Source organism: Pundamilia nyererei, unplaced genomic scaffold (genome assembly GCF_000239375.1).
Source record: "Pundamilia nyererei isolate P.nyererei 1_Seehausen unplaced genomic scaffold, PunNye1.0 scaffold00078, whole genome shotgun sequence".
Lineage (NCBI taxonomy): Eukaryota > Metazoa > Chordata > Actinopteri > Cichliformes > Cichlidae > Pundamilia > Pundamilia nyererei.
The window spans coordinates 416,373-428,211 of record NW_005187479.1 but is presented as its reverse complement, the minus strand read 5'-3'; positions in this window follow the sequence as shown (position 1 = coordinate 428,211).

The following is an 11,839-nucleotide window of genomic DNA, read 5'->3' as shown; positions in this document are numbered from 1 at the left end:
CACACACACACACACACACACACACACACACACACACACACACACACACACACACAGACGAATTACTTGAGTGACACGCTTCACAGCTCTGACTTCCTGCCACCCAGTGGGAGGAGCTGTCCATTACTGTGACAGACTTGACTTTTTAAAAATATTATTTCATATCAGGCCAGAGAGGTTAGAGAGAGACAGATGCTGTCAGGGAGTGATGGATGAGCCTCTTTTAAAAGGCCATCAGGGAAATAATAGACAACCCAGTGAGCCTTGAAAGCAGCGAGCTAAACCAGAACAATCTACACTCCCCCTCTCATCTCCGCAACTGTCAGATTGAAAAATGTCAGCAATTAGAAAGTATGGTAATGTAAAGGTAGTTTCACGTTAGATCTGCTGCATACTGAAGTAGCTGTGGCAGTTGAAGTGGTCAGAGAGAGCAGCAGCAGGAGGAAGAAGGTTCGAATATGGACAGATGGCCTCGGGGCTGAGTCCAAATGGGAGAAGACGGATTATGTAAACTGCCTTCCCAGTGTCATGGAAAGGTTAAGCAAGCTGTTAGTTTTTGTTTATATCCTTAATATTAATATATCTCTTTGTCGAGTATTGGGAAAGTAAGAATTCTACCAGTATTGTTTTTACAGCCGGCCCGAAGACGATTGTTGATAACAGATTAGGAGTGTCTGCTTCCAATGCAATATTTATAATTTGTGTTTTTCTCTCTGGCATCACTCAAAGGAAGAGGGAAAGGCTTTGGATGGGTAATACGATGTCATGGTTCAGTCCATGATGTCATTATGGATATATCTCCTGATTGTGTGTTTGTGCACTCTAATTGACTCTATGCGTCTTCATTTGGTTTTTCATAAACAATGAATTTAACACACATGCTCTTTTCTTATTTATACAAAACTAAATATGAGATAATGCTCCCCCCCCCACTGTAAGATTAAAACCATGTATGCATAAACATAACAATACTGTGCACAACCCACATTGTTAAAGACTTGTATTCCAGTGGTTAACTTTCCAGTGGAGGCAACCATGGTAAAAGTCCAACAGAATAGGAGACCACGGAGACTAAGAGGCAGGACTTTAAATTACTTATTTGATTAAGGAACTTTGACTTGGTGTTTCGTCTGACGCCAGACCTGGGACTTGTAATGGAGAATGAGTCAGAGCTGAAGAGAAAGAACATGAAGAAGAAATGGATGGAGTGAGACTGAGGGAGAGATCAGGGGTTTCTTAGTCAACACAAACCCTGTCAGACAGGCAGGCCATATAGTTCTGCTTTTTATGTACTCATAGTTCATAGTTTTAGGTCTGAGGCTGTAATTTCTTTTAGTTCATTTTCATGAATAAAAATGGCTGAGTGTGCATGTGTCTGGTTGAGGTTAGTGTTTCTCAACACAAACACTGTGACAGAAAAACCATAGACCAACCATACATCTCTGGTTTGTATTTACTCATTACCCACAGTCGAAGTTCTGGCCCACAAGTTAATTTCGATAAATGGCCTGTTGATTGTGTAGAAAGCAGAAGGCCAGCGAGGAACAGCAAGTACGATCTGTCCTCATTTTTGGTTTTGATGAGATGATTCAAGCACTTAAGGAAAGTCCAGAATTCAGCACAACCATTGCTATTAAACAGTGACATCAGTGTGGTAAAACCATAACTCAATGGTTTCGAAAACATCTAGCTGAATCTGCGGGTGCTTTTCTAGTGGTTATAAAAAAGAGACAAATAGCAGAGCTCCGTCATCCACACACTCTCAGAGGAAAGCACCATTATAGAGGTTCGGTAGCACTCGATGTTTATTTTCAATCTCTCTGAAAGTTGCTCCAAAGTGGAAACTGTGCTGCTCAAACAGGGTACAGAAAATATACTGCACTAGTAAAGATGCAGAAATGCCAGAGGACACAGATCCTTGTCTGTAAAGATAATCATTAATGGATCTGCATTAACTGTGTACGCGGGGACGGGGTATAATTTAGCATGTGCTCTCTTGCCAAGGATGTGTCGCAGACTGTGTTAGTGGTTGGGATTGTGTCTGTTTGTGGGCGTAAGAGTGTTTTTTAACAGCAGTGTGATCTTTGATCTAAATGCTGGCAGATTTGATTCAAAGTGCCCATAAGCCACACTTTTCTCACTTCTAAAGGTTTTCAACGCTCTAACTTAAAACCTCGTTATCATAGGTTTTGGGGCAGCATAGTAGGCAAATTTGTGATGACATTTAAACATAAATTGCTGTAAAAGCAGTTCTATTTCTCACTGTGGGCATTTATGGCATATATAGCTCGAGGTATAGCAGTGTTTATGTCCACTGGCAGCAGTAGAAAGTAATCAGATCTCTTCTCTGGGTTTAGAAGAAGAAACAGAAGGAAAGGTTTCAGATGGATGCTGTGGTGTCTCGTGCCTTGCCAGTTGCCTCGACCACTGGCATGTCTGTCTTTGTCCCTTTGCCCGGAACAACCATGTTAGTTTTATTCATCTCTCCAAATGAACAGTTGGCACCACTGATTCGGGGGAATTAGAAGGGGAAAACATAGGGGCGCCTGGTGTGGGGTGCTGGGTTTTTTCCCCTTCATCTTAATTTTCCTCCAGGACCACAGCTGATTGCACTCTCCCTGATGATGGTTAGTAAGAGGGAAAGAACTATATCCTCTAGAGCCTGTTGGCCAGGTTGGATTCCTTCCCTGTGGCATCAAGACTCACTGAGCTCTATCCTTTAGCATCCCATATTCATCTTACATCCTTTCTTAGGTCTTAATCCATGTCTCCACAAGGAAAAGACTTCAGTAGTTTTTATTGATCTGCAATTGTGTTTTCAACTGTCCACAAAGCCAGTAGTTGACAGTTAAGGAATGCAGCTAATATTCTTTTGGAAAGATTTATAGAGGCTCTTTTGTTACGTATGCGAATGAGCCAAATCAGTTGTTTTCTTTTTTCTATCCCCAAATCCCTCCTCTTCCCCCAAGGCTGTCTTTTGACTCTTGCTTGTCTCATCTCCTTGTATAATATGAACTGCTTGATATCGACTTTCAGCAATAACTTTGACTCGTCTTCCAAGTTTCTCAACTGTGTCCGTCTGTGTTTTATAAGAGCACCAACATCATACTTTTGTCTCCTGCAATTTAAACCAGAAATTAGAACCTGTTCAATTTTGGTACTGGGTTCCAGCTTCTCAATGGAACTAATTTTAAAAGTGTGCAGTAAACCAAACCAGATTCAGCCCTTTTTTTTTATCCCCTTTATGCTTATACTTGTCTGGCTTTTTTTACTCTCACGAAAACTACTTTTGGTATATGTAAACTCTGTGACAACAGTACAACCCTCACTCGACAGTTTCACACAACTCAAACAGCCACGTGGAAGTCTAAACATGGCCGCAAGTGGCTGGCCTACATCTGTATTTGCGTTCATATTTTATTCTGTTCTAACACACATGGCCTCTCGATGTGTTTTGTCCCCAGCCTCCTACAGTTGCACATCAAGAGCTGTAATAAACGCGACTGTTTCATATAGAAAGAAAATTCAGGACTTGCCCACTGAGGGTTTCTGCTTGCCACTTTGAGGTGTTGTACTTGTGTATGCAGATATATACCATTCTGCTGTGTGGCATTTATGAGAAAGTTTACTACAATAACAATCAAGGAACGTTGTTAGCACCCACTTAGTTTGGTAAAAGCACTTGGACCTGCTCTTTTTCCTCTCAGCACTTCCAAAGATCTTTTTATGAAAGAAGGAAGGGCTTTTATTGCCTTTTTTCAAATAAACTTTCATCATACACAAGCACATGGAATAATTTCTTATACTGTTGTGGTAAAAAGAAAGTACAACCTATTTAAATTAAGGTTTTCTGTATCAGCAAGTAATAAAAGTAACCTGGTCCTCAGCAGGCCTTAAAATGAGGTCCATAGAGCCTGACATGAACTATACCTGCAAGGACCAGATTATTTTTATTATGTCTGGATATGTCGTAATTGTATGCAATGTAGTGCTGCAGTAATCAATAACTTACCAGGTGGATTTATATTTTTGCAAGAATATTTAGTGCCTAACACATTTTTATAGACCACGTGACAAGAAAACAGAAATATTTTAGAAATCTGGCAAAAACTTGTGGCAAAAACAAACTAAATTCCTGTTTTTACAAAGTGGATTTCTCTGAGAAGTCAGAAATGAATTAAACATAGCATTCAACCAGTAAAACAAGTTTTTTTATTCAGGAATGCAAGTAAACAACTGCTGGCATCTTAATCAAAAAATACTAATGTGCTTTATTATTTTTTCTGCTTCTGATTCATGCACTGTCAATCAATAAATATTATATGTTAATATTAAAAATATCATTTTATGCATACTAGAGGATTACCCTTGACCAATATAAACCTTGTAACCTTGTACTGGTTATATATGTAAACGTATAAATAGTGGAATATTTTAGTAATCCTTTGACCATGTCTGTCAGAGATGCCAAATGTCTGCTAAAAACTGCTTTTCCTGTCGGAAATGAAAACACAGGAAAATGTTTATGGGTCTCGGTTGAAGAACAGAATAATGGATTTTGGCTCGAGAGCACCATACTGCCAGCGACCGCGCTCTCCCAGCCTACGCGTTTGCGTCTCTTTAGTCATAGTTCACTTATATTAAAAACAATCGTGGCGATGAGTAGTGTAAAGAGAATAGTGATGAAATCAGTCAATGTATTATAAACATAAATGTTTGCCAAGACTTGATGTAATACAGAGTGCTTGTTTGAAGAGGAGAATTTCAAGTTTAATCGGGAGAGCTACCATAAATCTAGCCAACCCTGAAGTAATATATCTATGTCTGTGAAGGTTCTCAGTCATCCAGGTCATCGTAGTCAAAGGAGCTTGCAAAGAAAAGCGTCTGGACTTCTTTAAGTTGCTTGAAGACGTTTCACCTCTCATCCGAGAAGCTTCTTCAGTTCTATTTGTGAAACCTGGCCCCACCTTAGATAAGGTGATAAGGTGATAGATAAGATAGATAAGGTGGGGCCAGGTTTCACAATGAGCTCACCCGAAACCCTGGCTGATTGAGACCCACACCCAGTTTCACACCTTGGCTCAGGCGATTAGAGGATCATCAGGGGGTCCTTTTGTCCCTCTGTGGGGGGAAACTCGCACTAGGTTTAAATCTGGGACTCCCCACCATTTGATCTTAGAACTGAAGAAGCTTCTTGGATGAGAGGTGAAACGTCTTCAAGCAACTTAAAGAAGTCCAGACGCTTTTCTTTGCAAGCTCCTTTGACTAATATATCTATGATAAACCAGCTTGTCTTACAATATATTTTGTTGCGGTTATGAATGTAAAGCTTCTCCTAAGTTTCTGGGAGGTCATCCAGCTCATGCTGAGAAGCTGTAGCACTAAAGAGGGCACTGTGGTGGAGGCTGTAAAGTATAATAGAGGGTGGCTCGCTACTTCAGCTGCAACATTTGTTCTCTTTTACCAGAGAACCGAAGTAATGGACAATATTTATCTTTGCTCTTGGCCTCATAGTCAGAGTTATTATTAAAAGTGAGGAACTCCGGTTACTAGTTCTTCTGGGACGTTGAAGGAAGGAAATTATGATGAAAGTCGTCCAGAGCTGGCCGCAGATTGTACACTTTAATAAGTGGACAAGTCCAGTGGATGTATCAAAATGAATTGCTGTAAGGAGGTATTTCCTTGAAACGGACAGACTGGTTAGCATGAGTGATGTGGGGGTTTTAAAAGGCCCAACAAGCTTCTCCACTCTGCTGTATCTTAAGATTGTTAAATCCTGCAGTTATCTTGCTTTTTTCCATGTACTCAACAGGCTCAGTTGGCTGCAAGCTGAAACCACAGCTGTACAGTCCTCATTAAGAAGCAGGGTTTTATTCCCACATTAATATTTTGAAATCCCCTCTAGTTATTTCCTGTTTTCTCTTTCAGCTCTTTTACAAAAAGGCTGGAAATAGAGATTATTATCAAATTCAGCAAAACTGTTACTTAAACTATGCCAAAAATAGGCAACAGAGCTCTGCAGTTTTCTTCTTGTGTTCATATAGATGGATAAATAATATATGACCTTAACAATAAACACTAAGCTGTCTTTTACTTTGTCCTCCTCCATTTCCTCCTTTTTCTTTTTTTGCTAAGTATGTATGTAAGCCTGTCTGTCTGTCCTCAAACCTCTTCTTCTTCAAGCCTTGGTAGAAAGTGATTAGACAGCGTCAGGCATCACTGGTTATTTTTGTCTCTAAGGCTCCTTATTTCTCAGCAGATGACTGTGCATGGCACTCTAGAGCCTGCAGCACAAAGGAAAAGCTTTATCACTGTTTTTGTTTAAACCCATTTGGCTTGACTGATTAAAGCATGTTGCCTCACAGATGTGTGCACGGGTTCGTGTGCGTGTGTGTGTCTGTGCGTGTATGAGAAAAAAAGGTGGGTAAGGGTGATATAGAGAATGGCTGAATCTACAGTGCTTCTAAATGAGTATTTGTGCCCTTGAGTATATACATATGCTTCAGTGGATGCTTGTGTGTGTAGCTGTATCCGCATACTGGCCCCTGGGCAGCCTGAGTGCGGACATGATTGATGACTTGTGCGCTGTAGTGAAAGTCTTTTCAATGAAAGCAAAATGAGGTTTGGACTTTATGACTTCATCAGATCTGCTCAGTTCAATGTGAGGTTAATGAAATGTGGCAAGCTCTTCTCTTACAGCTTAGACCATGCATTTTATTCCACAATGAGGCCTTTGCTCAACCGTGTCAGTGCACTTAGCTGCCATCATTGTGACTGAACAGACACTGGGTGATCTGCTGTAAGTCAGCTCATTGTAGTGACATTAGGAGTGTGTGCTCATGAATGATGTACATGCAGAACATTTTGGAGCTGTCAGCTTTGTGTTAGATCTGTTTGCACTGAATACCACAGTGCTTCCAGATAGTGATGGAATAGGTATGTAGTAATTTTACTATTAAATGAGTCATTGGGAGTTTTTAAAATATTTTTTTGAAAGAAACTTTTTAAAACTTTTTAAAGTTTGTCTGCAGTGAAACTGTATCTCTTGGACACACCTTCTCATTTGATGTTTTTTTTCTTTATTTTACTACTTTCTACATTGCAGATACATACTGAAGACATCAAATATATGAAGCAAGATATATGGAATTATGTCGAAAGAAAAAATGATAAATAACTCTAAATATGTTTAATATTTTAGCTGCTCTTTGCTTTGTTGAGAGTGCTGCAAACCCTTGGCCTTATCTCAATGATTTTCATGATGTAGTCACCTAAAATGGTTTTCACTTCACAGGTGTGCCTTGTCAGGGCTCATTTGTGGAATGTCTTGCCTTCTTAATGAAGTTAATGTCCATTCCTTGGTTTTCCAAGGAATGGACATTAGACCAGTGGAAATCTGTGCTTTGGTCTGATGGGTCCAAATTTGAGATCTTTGTGCGACACAGAAAAGGTGAACAGATGGTCTCTACATGCATGGTTCCCGCCGTTAAGCATGGAGGAGGAGGTGTGGGGGTGATTTGCTAGTGACACCGTTGGAGATTCATTCAAAATTGAAGGCACACTGAAACAGCATGGCTACCACAGCATCCTGCAGTGACACGCCATCTCATCAAATACACCTCTAGGGTGTGCAAGGGCCAAGAAGGAGAGTGATGGAATGCTGAGCCAGATAGCCTGGCTGCCACAGTCACCTGACGTAAACCCAGCAGGGAGGAAGGACCAAAAATGCAGGATTCAGTGAGGCGAAGTTGAACTCAAAGTAAACAGCTTTATTTGCAGGTTGCAGATTGAACAGGGGACAAACTATACTGGGAAAATATAAAGTGGCAGACAGATAATCAGGGACCAAAACACAGAGTATAGGCTGAGGGTGAGTAGACATTAACGACACGACACTGACACAAGGACACACTGGACGTAAATACACTGAGTGAGTCATCAAGGAATGAGAAACAGGAGGGAGACACAGCTGAGAGGGTTTGGGCTAACGAGACACGGGGAGCAAAGCTAGACACACTGACATGAGGCACAACCTTTCACAATAAAACAAGAAACAGACACTTGACACTGAAGCGAACCTATACTAAACACGAGACACAACCCAGGAACTAACCCCTCACAAAGAACATAGAATAATACTAATAAACAAAGCATAACAAAAGGATCAGAATACCATTACCATAATATGTAAGAACTGAAAATGCTGGGTCAAAATGACCCAGGACCGTAACACGCAGATTGAAGGCAAAAGGGCCAACAAGTGCTCAGCATCTGTGGGAACCATTTCACTACCTCATGAAGCTCATTGAGAGTGTGCAAAGGAGTAATCAAAGCAAGGGGTGGCTGTATTGAAGAATCTAAAATATAAAACATGTTTTGTGTGTTATTTCACACGTTTTTGTTTACTAGACAATTCCATATGTGTTCATTTATAGTTTTGATCCCTTCCCTACAATGTAAACCGTCATGAAGAGTGTGTGTGTGTGTGTGTGTGTGTGTGTGTGTGTGTGTGTGTGTGTGTGTGTGTGTGTGTGTGTGTGTGCGCGCGCATCAGCGCAGCGTAAATGTGTTATTTAACTTTACTAGCATTGGCTTTCTTTATACAAAAAATGTAAGTAAATCTTCACATTTGGTAAACAAGCTGCATTTCATTATTTTTCCATTAAAAAAATTACAACCCCAATTCCAAAAAATGTTGGGATGTGTATAAAATGTGGGTAAAACAAAGTGCAAAAATTTGCTCATAATCTCATAAGCCCTTATTTTGTTCACAACAGAAAACATATCAAGTGCGTAAAATTAGACATTTGTGTATTTCATGAAAAATAGTAGCTGATTTTGAATTTGAGGAAAATTTAAAAAAAAAAGGGATGAGGCAACAAAAGCCTGGAAAAGTAAGTGGTATTAAAAATGATTTTTAAATTAAATTTTATTTATATAGCGCCAAATCCCAAAAAACGTCGCCTCAAGGCGCTTTATATTCTACAGTAGATCGCACAATAATAGATACAGAGAAAACCCAACAATCATATGACCCCCCTATGAGGAAGCACTTTGGCGACAGTGGGGAGGAAAAACTCCCTTTTAACAGGAAGAAACCTCTGGTAGAACCAGGCTCAGGGAGGGGCGGGGCCATCTGCTGCGACCGGTTGGGGTGAGAGAAGGAAAACAGGATAAAGACATGCTGTGGAAGAGAGACAGAGATTAATAACAGATACGATTCAATGCTGAGAGGTCTATTAACACATAGTGAGTGAGAAAGGTGACTGGAAAGGAAAAACTCAGTGCATCATGGGAATCCCCGGCAGCCTACGTCTATTGCAGCATAACTAAGGGAGGATTCAGGGTCACCTGGTCCAGCTCTAACTATATGCTTTAGCAAAAAGGAAAGTTTTAAGCCTAATCTTAAAAGTAGAGATAGTGTCTGTCTCCCGAATCCAAACTGGAAGCTGGTTCCACAGAAGAGGGGCCTGAAAACTGAAGGCTCTGCCTCCCATTCTACTTTTAAATACTCTAGGAACAACAAGTAGGCCTGCAGAGCGAGAGCGAAGTGATCTAATAGGGTGATATGGTACCACAAGTTAAGATAAGATGGGGCCTGATTATTTAAGACCTTGTATGTGAGGAGCAGGATTTTGAATTCAATTCTGGATTTAACAGGAAGCCAAAACAGGAGAAATCTGCTCTCTCTTTTTAGTCCCTGTCAGTACTCTTGCTGCAGCATTTTGGGTTAGCTGAAGACTTTTCAGCAAGTTTTTAGGACATCCTGATAATAATGAATTACAGTAGTCCAGCCTGGAAGTAATGAATGCATGAACTAGTTTTTCAGCATCATTCTAAGACAGGATATTTCTAATTTTAGAGATGTTGCGCAAATGGAAGAAAGCAGTCTTACATATTTGTTTAATATGTGCGTTGAAGAAACAACCGGAGGAACATTTAGCAGCTAATTAGATAACATGATTTGGCACAGTTCATGGTGTTTTGAAAAACATGGACATTGGATCCCCCACACTGAAGAGGAGCGGGAACCGTTGGCTTTGTGCCTTATTTATTATGTTTACTGAGTCATTTCTGAGCATGATCTGTAGTGTGCTAATGTGCATTGCTTGTTCGAGGCCATAGACAAGTACTTGGTCTACAGCATTGTTTAGGCAGGTGGTAAATGTTAAAGTAACAGCCTCACATCAGTAAGGTTTCTCTACAGAACAGTGCACTCTAATGAAATGGTCAATGTTATTTACTCTTAATGATTTTAATGTTGTGACCAAATTACGTAAGCCAAATATTGTTTCTTTTGATTTTAGTAATAGCATCTGTATCGAGCACTGATATTTTTAACTTAGTTTGAAAACCCTGCAAAGCTATAACAGAGACATGTGTTTCTCAGTGTTTCTTGGAGAGAAACACAAGGGCACACTGCTGTCTTGTTATTCTATCAGCTTGTTGGTTCTAGTCATTGTCAGTACTGCCACGTGTAAATTAAATCCTTATTTGTTATACGTCAGAATAGGAGCTGGCATAGTATGTCCTGAGGACAACCTGGAAACCAAACCTTCACTGGTCAGTAACCTCCAGTATTTCTCTGCTCTAACTTTTTCTTGCATATAATTAATCAGCCAATCATGTGCTACCTTTTAGCTTTTTATCTAATACAATTCTTTCCAGCATTTTTTCTACCATTCATATGTATAAACTTTGTTCTCACATGGCAACTAACACTTTCCCATCCAATTTTTTTTTCCAGCAGGCAGTTTTTTCTCACGTAAAAAGGTTAATAATAACCTGTTTGTCTCCTTTTATCTTGTAATTTTATGTGATAAAAGCAATTATTATCACACGATAACAAAACCTTTTTAATCTTTAGATGTTGGTTACCTGCTGTTAAACACGATATTTCAAAATTGTGTTTACAGTGAGGTTTTAATTGTGTGCATTCATAAAATGTTAGCATGCATGCACATTTGCATGCTGTCTCAGGTGTGTTAATATGTGGCAATGCTTTGTTCACCTACAGTGGATCTTGATTTTTTCACTAGATTTTTTTTTGCTTAATACAAGATATTTTGGTTGAAATAAGAGGAAAAATCTGCCAATGGAACGAGTGAAAATTATTTTGTTTCAAGATCCACGGTCTAAAAACAAGTTAACATATCTTACTGGGATGTTACTCTTTAGTTCATTTTGTCTTGTTTTAAGTGTGATAAGATTATTTTGACTAGAAACAAGACAAATATACTTGCTAGGATTCTGAGTTTTTGCAGTGTATCAGGATAAGAGTAAAAAAAAGCCAGTCAGGTGTGAATAACATCACCCTCCCACCTGCTCTAAACCTGTTGGGACATGGGCTGGTGGAACGCACAGAAAGCCAGGTGAACCCCAGGGGTCTTAATTGCATATTTAGATCTCCATGAATGCTCAGGTGAGCACAATGCTCTGTTTGATCACTGTTGGCCTCATCTCAAACGGTTTCAGTTACTGAGCTCTTGGATTAGCACGATGTTGTATTTGCATTTTTGGGCAAGTCACTGTACTTAATCAAATGCTAATGCTGGAAGAGTGAAGAAAAGGAAGCTTAATATTCTTAGACGGAGTCCAAGAAAAAAAGAAATTGGCAGGTAGCAGCTTCTCGCTTCACTGTTGAATGTACATAGTGTGTCAAGGGATTGACAATTGTTCAAACACAGTAAGAGGGAAATGAGACACTGGCAGACCGACTCAGAGTTTCAAAGACGTGCGCACGGGTGAGAGTCTCTGAGCAGACTAACACACCGAGCACCGTTTACTCGCTTTATTTATAAGGCAAAATGGGTTACATAGTACTTCCTCTTTCAACTGA